Genomic DNA, 11,874 nt, shown 5'->3' on the forward strand with positions numbered 1-11,874 from the left:
TGGTACAGTGAATAGAGCACTAGGCCTGGAATCAGGAAGATTGGGGTTCAAAAACTGAACTTAAATTCAAATCCAGACTTACTAGCTAGCTGTGTGACTCTGGGCAAGTCATTTACTCCCTCTGCCCCTCTGTTCATCTGTAAAATGGGAATAATAGAAGCACCTACTTCCCAGAGTTTATGGTTAGATTCAAATGAGACAATATTTGTAAAGTGCTTAGTACAGTGCCTAGCACATATAGTAAGCTCTATATAAAGGTTATCTGGTAGTAGTAGTAGTAGTAACAGCAGCAGCAGCAGCAGCAGCAGCACTAGTGGTAATAGCAGCTATCTGCCAGGGTTGTTGTGAGGATCAAATGAGATCATTGTAAAGCACTAAGCACAGTGCCTGGCACATAGTAGGTGCTCTATAAATGCTTTTCCCTCCCTTCCCCTCTCCTAGACCTCAGTTTCTTTATCTGTAAAATGAGAATGTTGGGCAGGATGGTTGCTGAGGTCCCTTCTAGCGTGAAGCCTTTTCTCTATGACACACTCCAATCTAAGATAGTTAACACAAGAGGTTTTCAGTGATGGGGCTTAGTGATCCTGATCAAGAGTACTGTATTAAGAATCAGAGTACTTAAAGTTCAAATGCCTTCTCTGTTACTTATTATCTTCATGATCCTGGGCAACCCAGTTACTATTTCACCTTTCATCCATAATGTGAAATTGGAAGAAGGAAGCAAGCATTTATTAAGTTTCTATTGTGGGCCAGACACTGTGCTAAGAGGTTTACAAATATCTCTCAATTTTCACAGCAGCTTGCCCAAGGTCAAAGAGGTCAGATTTGAACTCAAGTCTTCCTGATTCCAAGTCCAGTCCCCTACCCAATGCACACCTAGCTAGGTCTAGGTTAGAAAAGATGATCTCTCAGAGGCTGAATTTGGAGTAAAAGGATGTACTTCTACTACATATTAGCTATATGACAAGGAGCAAGTCACAGCTTCTCTGGCTTAATTTCATTTTTCTCATCTGTAAAATGAAGGCATTAATCCAGATGACCTCTGATGTTTCTTCTTCATGTTAAATCTATGATTTTATAATTTAATAAAATTGTTAAGGACCTACTTAATATGTACCAAGATAGATATGGATATCTGCATATCTATATCTGGAGATGTGAATATAAAAGTGAAAAAGTCTCTACCCTTAAGGAATTTACAGCCTATGATCTCAGTTTGCTTCAATCCAATTCAACCATTTTATTTAAGCCTCTTTTATTAAACTCTTATGTGCAAGGCACTGGATTTTCAGCTTTAAATCCATGATCCTTTGGAAGAAAAACCTGATGATTCCTAGGCCATATTTCTAGTAACAGATTGGACAGTCTTAAGATAAACTAGCCAGCAATATATATCATTAATACCATCTTTGATAAATCATCCATGAAACAAACCTCAGATCATGCTGTTAAAAATAGTTCTCCAGATATGGACCATCATTGCTACATAGTACAAAGGCAGGCTTACTGCCAAAGAGAAGCTTGCTGAGTCTGGCACTGACATATTTACTCCTAGAGCTCAGCTTCTGAATGGCTTTTGACTTTGGTAGATCCTCTTGTGATTTCTTTATGAATAAGAGGAAGAGATACAGATGGATGACAGCTTCAAATTGATTTCTAACAGCTTTCAAAGTGTTCTTAAAAATTAGGTAATTTTGGGAGCATCTATGATGCTTTACTCCTCCCTGGGTTATCTTTTACCTTTCACTTCCTTACTATTTTTCACTGGAATTGGCAGATTGAGACAGTGAAATATTCTAGATGTTTTACATAAAATTAATTTTTACCTTATCAGTTTAACACCATGGGATGCACGCTTGATGACGATAGTGCTATGTACTGTTTGCTTTCCCTAGGTCGTTAAGCAGAAGCCAATGTTAACCTTATTGTTAGCTGGTCTTCCTGCTTCTGGTCTTTCCCCTTTAAAATCCATCATTCACATAAATACCAAAATAAATTTCTTAAAGCACTGGTCCAATGACTGTTAGCTCTAAGATCAAATACAAACTCCTACATTGGACATTTAAAGACCTTCATGATTCGACTCTAACCTTATATTATTCCCCTTCCCACACCCTATCATCAAGTCAAAATGACCTTCTCTCTGTTTCTTACCCACTACACTCCATCTCCCAATTTTATGTTGTTGTCCTAGCTATCTTCCATCATTAGAATGCATTTCCTCCTCCCCTCTGTCTCTCAGCTCTACTTTCCTTTAAAACTCCTCTCAGACCTTCTATATAAAACTTTTCTTGATTGCTACCAGCAGCTAGTGACCACTCAAAGTAATCTTGTATATATGTCAATATTTTCTCCCCCAATATGATATTAAGCTCCTTGAGGACAGGAACTTTTACACTTTTGTCTGTGTCTCCCCAGCACCTTGCCCAGTGCCAAGCCCTTAGCACATTGGGATGCTTTACAAATGCTTGCTAAGTGATAACTGCCAAACCCTATACAAGATAGAACATAGAAGCACATAATCTCAGAGCTGGAAAGGACCTCGGAAGTTATCTAATCAAACTTATGCCTAAGCAAAAATCCCCTCTAAACATCTCTTATTGGAAGACCTCGAGTTGTGAGGAACTAATTACCTGTTAAGGCAGACCATTCCACTTTTAGACAGCTGCTAAAATGTTAGGAAGTTGCTCCTTATATCAAGTCACAGTCCCACTCTTTGCAATACTCTTTCCAACCATAGCTGCTCCAGAGGTGGGGAACCTGCAGCCTCAAGGCTACATGTGGCCTTCTAGGTCTTCAAGTGTGGCCCTCTGACTGAACCAAACTTCACAGAGGATCTAGAGGGCCACATATGGCCTTGAGGCTGCAGGTTCCCCACCCCTATACCTAGACCATGCTCTCTGGGACCATGTAAAATAAATATAATTTCTGTATCAACTGATAGTCCTTCATATGTTTAGGTGCCTAGGATTTTGAGTTGGGAGTATTTTTTTAAATTTATGAAGCAGATTTTTTTAATCCAAATGAAGGACTTTGCATCTATCTCTATTAAATTTCATCGTTTTTACATTCAGTTCATCACCTTTGCCTGTCAAAATCTTTTCTGGATACTATTTGTATTATCTGCAGATTTGATGTGTATACAATCTATGTCTTCATCCAAATTATTGATAAAATATCTTGAATAGAATTAAGCCAAAACCTGCATCATTATAGAGAATAAGAAAAGATCTCTCTTCATGTTGACAATCTTTAATAATCACTTTGGGGAGGAGCCATTCAACCACTTCCAAATCCACCGAAGGACACTGGATGTATGGAAAACACTTGGATAACCTACTAAGGAGAGTAGTCTGTCACGAGGTCCAGGTATTTAGAAATCAATTTGTTACATCTAATGAGCAAGTGAAGAAGATAACTGTCTATCTCAACACTGTAGCTTTCAAAGGAAAAGCCAGAATTTTTTTCTAAAAGAACGCTGCCCCACTTTTACTCTTATCTGGCATGGATATGACTGTAGTTAAGACACGCCATGAAGGACAACCAAAGAGCTGCTAGAGTTAATGGAAAACTATCACCTAGCCCTCATTTCTCAATCTTGTCCATAAGGATATCATGAGATGCTCTGTCAATTCAAAAGCTGAATAACCTCAAACAGGAAAAAAAATGTGCCAGACCTAGACAGACTGAGCAACCCTAGCAGTGAAACCTGTTTTTGTACTATTTAGCAAAGGTGGTCCATGCCTGTATGATTTATGTAGAAATAGTATATCACATAACACGTAAACCAACACTCTAACTTCACACCACTTAAAAAATAGATTTCTTGAAGAATACTTTAACACTATCAGACACATGAGTCGAGTGTCCTGCCCATTTCTCTCACTAAAGATGAGCATCCTTAACTCTAGGGCGGAAAGCCCTCCAACTGTTTATCTGGAGAAGATTTTTTTTCCTTCCCTGGTCTTTCATTCCCTCTTTCCTAACCATACCCCTTTCCCAAAACCCAATTTACTCTTTAGCAGAAGAGTATTCTTTCCTCTATAGTTGCAAGGGACAAATTGTCGAACCCTGCTCCAGGAAGGGGTTAATCAAGTAGATTGATAATTTATTTAAATTCATAAAATATCATCAAATCCAAGTCTTTTGAGTTAATTTAGTACCTGTATAACACCTGTATAAAATCCTACATGTAATACCTACGTACAGGTATAATCCTAAAATATAACACCTGTATAAAATCCTACACCTTCTTTCCACGGCCCCTTTCCCAGCTTCCCTTCTTTTGTATCTTTTTTTCTTAGATTGTATGGGGCTTGCATAGAGTCAAAAGTGCTTCTCTATGTTATATGCTCTGGAACGAGAACTTTACCAATGCTTAATAAATATTAAATAACTAATTCTGGTTTTTTTACAATGCTAAAACATCAGAAAAGATAGATATTCAAGATTAAAGCATAAAAATCCCATCCATCACAATGGACTCTGTCCATAAAATTCATACAAAAATTGTATTTCAATGAAGAGAGCCATTTCAGAGATTAGTGTTGGAGTGGAATGAAAGAAAACTCCCTCCCTCATCATACTCAATAATATGTGAAATTTATTTTCCATTTCCAAAGACAGGTGCACATTGATAAGCAGCTGAAAAGCAGCTGAGGAAATTACTGACCCTCCCTCGCTAAGTATTAGTCCCGAGGTCAATTTCAGCGTTTAAGAGACAGCGACTCGAACCGAAAGGTTTCAAAAATGATTTCGTTAGCGCTTAGAACAATCATTCCAAGTTGTTAGTTTAAGAGAGGTGTCGTCATTACCTTCTGCACCAGCACAGGTTTGAAGTTGCCTGTGCATCTTCCAATCCCCTCTGGGATTTATATAGATCTGCACCTGAAAGTATTAGTTCTTGCACAAAAGCCAGCCAGTGGGAGTTCGTTCTATTTAGGGTAGCATTACCCACCAGCTCTTACAGGGAAGTTACTGTGTTACACTTCTTAATGCAGTTCTTGCAATGCAAATGAGAATCTCTCTCCAAAGATCCAGAAAGGAAACTGTTCTTTCAGTTACCTAGCTGCCGAGATGTGGTTTGAAAATCGTAACTTCATATTGTTTCACTTGGGATGGGGGTGGGGAAGGGAGAACAGAGTAGGGAAGACTTGCCGGCTCTCAGATACCCTGCAAAGATCCTATGGCTAAAAGAGAGCAGCAAGTCCAAGGCTCTGGTAAACAGACACTGGTTGAGGAAACCAGAAATAAGCCAGTGAATTACAGGCAGCAACTCCCAAGATTAAAGTAGAATGCCCAGGTGAAGAGATACAAGAGAGAGCAGGGCTTGAATTTTAAAATAAGGTACTTGGGGGAGACAGCAGGGAGCAGGAAATTAGGGAGACTCGTCTTGAAATAATTAGCTGAAACCACTGCAGTTATTTTGTGGCAAACCAAAGACAGGGTTAGGGGAAAAGTTTCTTCTTTTAGGGAAAGAGAAGAGCCTTAGGATGAAAGTCTAATAAACATGAATATTTAAATATTTTAAAACAATTATTTATACATAATGAGTAGGATATTTACTGAATATTTCTAGTTTTAGAATTAAATTATCCTGGAGTTAATTTAACTTTGGCAAATAGAAAATCCTATACCTTCTTTCCATGGCCCCTCTCTCCATTTCTCCTGTATCTTTTTTTCCTCACATTGTATGCTCTTTACAAAGCGTCAAATATGTTTCTCTGTGTTATATATTCTGGAACTGGGCACTAATAAATATCAAATAACTACTAATTTTGGTTTTTTGTTTTTGTTTTTTACCCCCAATGCTAAAACTTTCTATTCTATTATTAGTGCCTGCAGTTCTGCTATTTATCCACTAGGTGCCAGCTATACCTGTCACTAATATGAAAAGGGCATCATCTTGTCCTGGGCTTGCTTTGAAAATAGAGAAGAAAAAAAGTCAATTCGGGAAAATATTACACACATATGTATACTTAAATAATTTCATGGGTATGTGCTTTCATCTGCATGTGTATTCTCTCCCATCAATGCAAATTAGAGCCCATCAGTGAGTGCCTCTGTGATTTTTAATAGGAACTGACAAAGAATGAAATAAGTAGAACCAGAAGAATAATTTATGCTATAACATCAGTATTACAAAAAGAAACAGTTTTGAAGACTTTTATAAACTGATGAAGAATGAAATAAGCAAAACCAGGAGAACAATTTATACAATAATAACACTGTAAAAAAAAACCAAATTCTCTTTGAAAGCTGTAAGAACAATGATCATTCATGATTCCAGAAACTGATGATGAAACAAGCTATCATGTTTGCCTTCATATTCCGCAACTTATTCAGCCATTTCACAAGTAGTTACCATGTTCTCTAATGGATCTTCCATTTAAGAACTACCCAACATGCCAGAGGCCTGCTTCTAGGTCTTTTGTATTTCACTGGTACAAGCTGAGCACTCTTCCTGTCCATAAGCTTTTCTTTTCCTGGATAAATGCAACCATAGAGATAACTCTGTTTTGTGAACTCCTACTCATGGCACTAACAAGGGAGATGTTATCCTTAAAAAAAGTTTTCTTGATGTGTTTTATTTTTAATATCACAAACATTTACAGATCACTCCTATTTTGTGACAAAGTAGAGCATTTAAGTAAAACTAAAACTACAATGATCTCATCTGAATGTGCATACAACTTTGCACATCTCTAGTACTTCCAACCTATTTTTCAAATGAATGTAAATATACTTTCTTTCCCATCCACTGCCCTATTAAAAAAGAAAAAGAAATTTCTCATACCAAATATGCATAGTGAAGCAAACAAATACCTCAATGGCTGTGAACAACATATATATACATATAATATATATTACATATGTATAGACACATATATGTTTCATTCTACACTCTATCACCTCTATATTGGATAGCATGTTTCATCATCAGTCCTCTGGAATCATGAATGATCATTGCATTGATCATAATTCATACAGCTTTCAAAGAGAATTTGGGTTTTTTTACAGTGTTATTATTGTATAAATTGTTCTCCTGGTTTTGCTTATTTCGTTCTTCATCAGTTTATAAAAGTTCATTTTTGTAATACTGATGTTACAGCATAAATTATTCTTCTGGTTCTACTCATTTCATTCTTTGTCAGTTCCTATAAATCTTTCCTGTCTTTTTGAAATCATTTATCTCCTAATTTCTTACAGCACAACAGTACTTTGCCTTCATATTCCACAACTTATTCAGCCATTTCACAAGCAGTTACTGTCAGAGTCAGAATTCAAACCTAAGTGTCTCTTTAACAGTCCAATATGCTTTTCATTGCATTCCATTGCCTCTTGAAGAAAGCGAAAAGTTTATAAAAAAATTATGTGGTAAGAATGCATATTAGGCATTGCGGATGGCCTGTGTAAATGTAAGGAGTTGGGAGAAGTCAAGATTATAAGAAGTTTAGTAGAATGTTAGTTCTTTGAGGGCAGGGAATGTTTTCGTTTTTATCTCTGGTATCCCCATGCCTAGCCTAGGGCTTTGAAATTTTTTGTTGTTTGTTTCAGTTGTGCCCAACTCTTCATGACCCAATCTGAGTTTTTCTTGGCAAAGACGAGGAACTGAGGAAAACAGGGTTAAGTGACTTGCCCAGAGTCACAGAGCTAGTAAATGTCTGAGGCCATATTTGAATTCAGAAAGATGAATCTTCCCAACTCCAGGTCAGGTGCTCTATCCACTGTGCCACTTAATTGTCCAAAGGGGAGTTAAGAGTTCAATGACTTTTAGAAAAGTCATTAAAGGTTTTGTTTTGTTTTGTGTCTACTGGACTTATGATTTCATTAGTCTATGGAAATCTTTTTAAAGAAAGTCCATCTTCTGATGCAAATCAGCAACTGCTTTGCAATGTATAGCCTTAGAGAGTTGCCTGGGGTCCTGAAAGGTTGAGCCACTTGCCCATGGTCACAAAGCCAGGATGCATCAGCAGTGCGATTTGAATTTAGATCTTCCTGACTCTGAAACTGGCTCTCTATCCACTATATCATGTTGCCTCTTAATGAATGCCATCAGTGTTAAATATGATTGGCATTATACAATGGGCATCATCTCATGATAAGGAAGGAACTCTTTGTACTATGGGAAATAAGACATCATTGCACCTTTTGAGTAAAGTAGTGAAATGGTCAAACTAGTACATTGGGGGAGATATTTTGCAGCTGTGTAAATAGAGAATTATAGAAGAGAGAGGCTGAGCATATGTACATCAGTTATTGGGGTGTTGGGTGATAGTAGAATGAGTAGAGAGGAAGAGCCTAAAAGGGACTATACTGTAGAAATAGAATCAAGACTTCACAGTCACTTAGATGTGAGGGGTAAGAGAGAGGAAAGTGTAGAAAATTACTCTGAGATTTTAAAGTGACCATTTAGTGTTGATATTAATAACTCACATTTATATAGAGTGCTAAGATTTGTGAAGGGAGTACCACTAAGAGCAATTTATGAACTGGTTATATGTATGTGAGGTTCATGTCATTAGTACTAGTATCCCCAGTGGATGCTTTCCTGAAAAATTCCCTAGTACCCTGGGGTACTATGGGAAGTCTACTGGCTCTAGAGTCATAGGACCTGAGTTCAAATTCTACTTCTATCATCTACTACCTGCACTAACTCAGGTAGATCACTTAACCTCCATAGACCTGAATTTTCTTGTCTATAAAATGAGGAAAGTTGGATTTGGTGACCTTTGCTTCACTTCAATATCTGGATATATGTTGTAATGATCCTATTATAATCTATATAATGTAACAAGAATCCTTTATATTCAATTCCATCCAATTAAATGAGCATTTATTAAGCACTTTCTATGTGCAAAGTAGTCTGCTAGGGCCTAGGGATTCATAGTCAATAATGAAAAAGTCCCTGACTCCTAGGAGGCTACATTCTATTAAGGAATACTAGAGGTATATATATACAAGTAAGGGAAAGGGAACATTAAGCAATAGGAAACATCAGAAAAGGTCTTATATAGGAGGGGGTGCTTAAGCTGTATTTTGAAGAAAGCTAGAAATTCTAAGAAGAATTAAAGGTGAATCATTCCATAACTTTCCTGAGAAATAGTCATCCAAGCTCTATTTGAAGACTTATAATGATAAGAACACCATCGCTGACCACACAAGGATGTATGTGATGTGACCAGAAAAGATCCCTGACTCTGGACACTGTGTGGCTTTTAATGTTATCCTTGGCTACATCAGCTTTTTTTTGGCTATCATGCCACTCACTATTTACTTACCCTTGGATTGTAGTCCACTAAAACCCCCCGGATCTTTTTCACATAAACTGTAATGTATTTATGATTCTCCTATCCTGTACTTGTGAAATTGATTTTTTCATACTAAATATAAGATTTTATATTTATCCTTATTAAATTTCAACTTATTAAATCCAACCCATCATTTAAGCCTATAAAAATCTTTTTAAAGATACAAACCATCATCCATTGTGTCATTCTCTCTCAGATTCAAGTCATCTATAAATCTGACAAGCATGCAATATGTGCTTTGATTCAAGTCACTGATACAAATTTTGAACAGCACAAGACCAAGGACAGTTCTCCAAAGGCAGCCATCCCCTGAAGTTGAAATCAAGTCATTAAATGACTGCTTTTTATTTCCAATCATTTATCAGGTTTGAAGCCATCTAATTTTACACTATTGATCCTAAATCTCTCCATGGCATTTACAAAGATTACATGAGACTCTTTGTCAAAGTGGTGAAGTAGAAAGAATGGTGGACTTGGAAATAGGAAGCCTGGGTTTGAATCTCACCTCACTCAAGAAAAGTCCTTGAAAGCCACATCAATGATTCTTTTGTTTATATGATCTGATGAGTGAGGCTTTCCTAACAAAAGTACAGAAAGTTTACCCTAAACCAAGAGAGAGGGAAAGAGTGAGAGACAGAGGGAAAGTGAAACAGGCAGAAAGAGAGACAGAGAAAAACAGAGACAGAACCAGCATGTCCAGATAGTTGAAGTACTCCACTGCTTTAAGATAATGCCTCTGTGTCCAGACTGATGAGCTCTTCATCTATTTCTTCCTTCTGTACAAATAGTCTTCATGCTCCCATTACAACATCACATCTGTTTCTCCTTCCATTGAGCTGTACCCAAATACTCTCCAACATGTTTTTTTGCGAGGTCCTGGATTTCCTCATAAGAATATATTGTCTTTACAGATAATTTTATTCCACTACACCCTTTTATTTTTTTCTCTTGGAAAAAAAAGCCATTAGACTTTTTATTTTCTGTAGCAAGGGCTGTCCCTCCCCACCACACGCACACACATATAGCTTGAGGGTGTCATTATGCAGCTCAAAGGGAGGCAGAATACACACCTCTAACCTCTTCTCCCCTCCCCTTCTCCAAAGAAGACTTTAATTACTGCTAGGAGAAGTGAGAAATTGGGGCCAGAAGTTTTTCCACTCTGCTCTCCCCAGAGAGAGGGGGCACCAGGCTATAATTATATCTGTCTGCTCTCTTAAATCAGGGCTATGACTTTTCAGGTTCAAGCTAACTTCTGATCACTTTTATTAATGGGGGAAGCAAGACCCCAAACTTAATATCCAATGCTTCACTCCTTTCCCACCAAATACCTGTCTGACAATGAACAAACACATACTAATTAGCAAATTTATCCAAATACCCGTTTATCCAAACCATGGAAAAACAGAACTCAAAGAATGCATGACATGAGAATATATAACAGACAATACAGAGTGAAAGAGTTCTCCCATTGCAAGCAAGATTATTCAGCTCAACCAAGAGAGAAAGTCCTAGATTTCACCCAAGAGGAAGTTCCCCAATGTCTGTGATGTAGTGAGCTGAGCATAGGGACATGATAGAGACTTCTACCTCCTCTCATGTTAGCTTCTTCCCAGAGTCTTTTCCTTCAGCAACCTGAAATCGGGTAAGCATTATCCATCTTTCTCTCTTGAAGCTGGAAGCCAGAAGTTCCTGAAGCCCAAAGAGACTCAGTGACTCCAAGAAAATTGGAGACCTATTCTTTCTCCTACTCTCATCAACTCTGCTTCACCCCTTATGCAGGTGCAGGACATTGATCTCTGTCAACTAGAATAGAGACCCATACCAATGGACTTTAAGACTGGGCTTACATTCCATTTGCTTAAGCTCTGCTCTGCTATTGCTTTGGGGAAGTGTTTAGCTGTCTTGCTAGATCTTCTTTCACTCAGCCCAAGTTGCCATTGCTCCTATGAGCTAACAGGCATAGTGGGACTATGACTGTTGTGGGGAGGGACCCACGATGATAAAATTCCTTAACTTAAAAAGAAAAGAAAATTGCCCTGAACCTTTAACAAGTTGCAAAAAAGGCACTAGAAATATTTCCTGGCTTCTGCCAGTAGTCTTTTTCTCCCATAATAAGTATAGTTCTATAGGCATTTGCTAGGAGTACTTCATCCCTGGACAAGAGCCTATGATTCCTATATTTTAGACTCCTAAATCAAAATCCTATTCTTAGACATCATTTTTAAAAATGGTTCATTTCTCAAATCTACTTTTTAATCTTCTGAAACCTTTCTCTTCAATCAACTGCAGTGATAAAAAAAAGCCACATATTCTTCAAAAATCTAATTCGTTTTTGCTTAGAAATTCATAATCCTGAGCAAGGTTCCAAATTCCAGGATCCTTTGTCCTCATATGAACCACGAGACTGGGATAAGTGCTGTCAGAATTGACAAGTCTGAAGAGACTCTCCATCATATCCTGGATGTATGCCCAAGGAAGATAACAGGCCTTTTTATTGTTAATGTCAGATCAACAAATATCCATTTTGGTTTTACGCAGAAGAAAGTTGCAAACCATTACTATT

This window comes from Trichosurus vulpecula, chromosome 4, assembly GCF_011100635.1.
Source record: "Trichosurus vulpecula isolate mTriVul1 chromosome 4, mTriVul1.pri, whole genome shotgun sequence".
In the NCBI taxonomy this organism is placed as follows: domain Eukaryota; kingdom Metazoa; phylum Chordata; class Mammalia; order Diprotodontia; family Phalangeridae; genus Trichosurus; species Trichosurus vulpecula.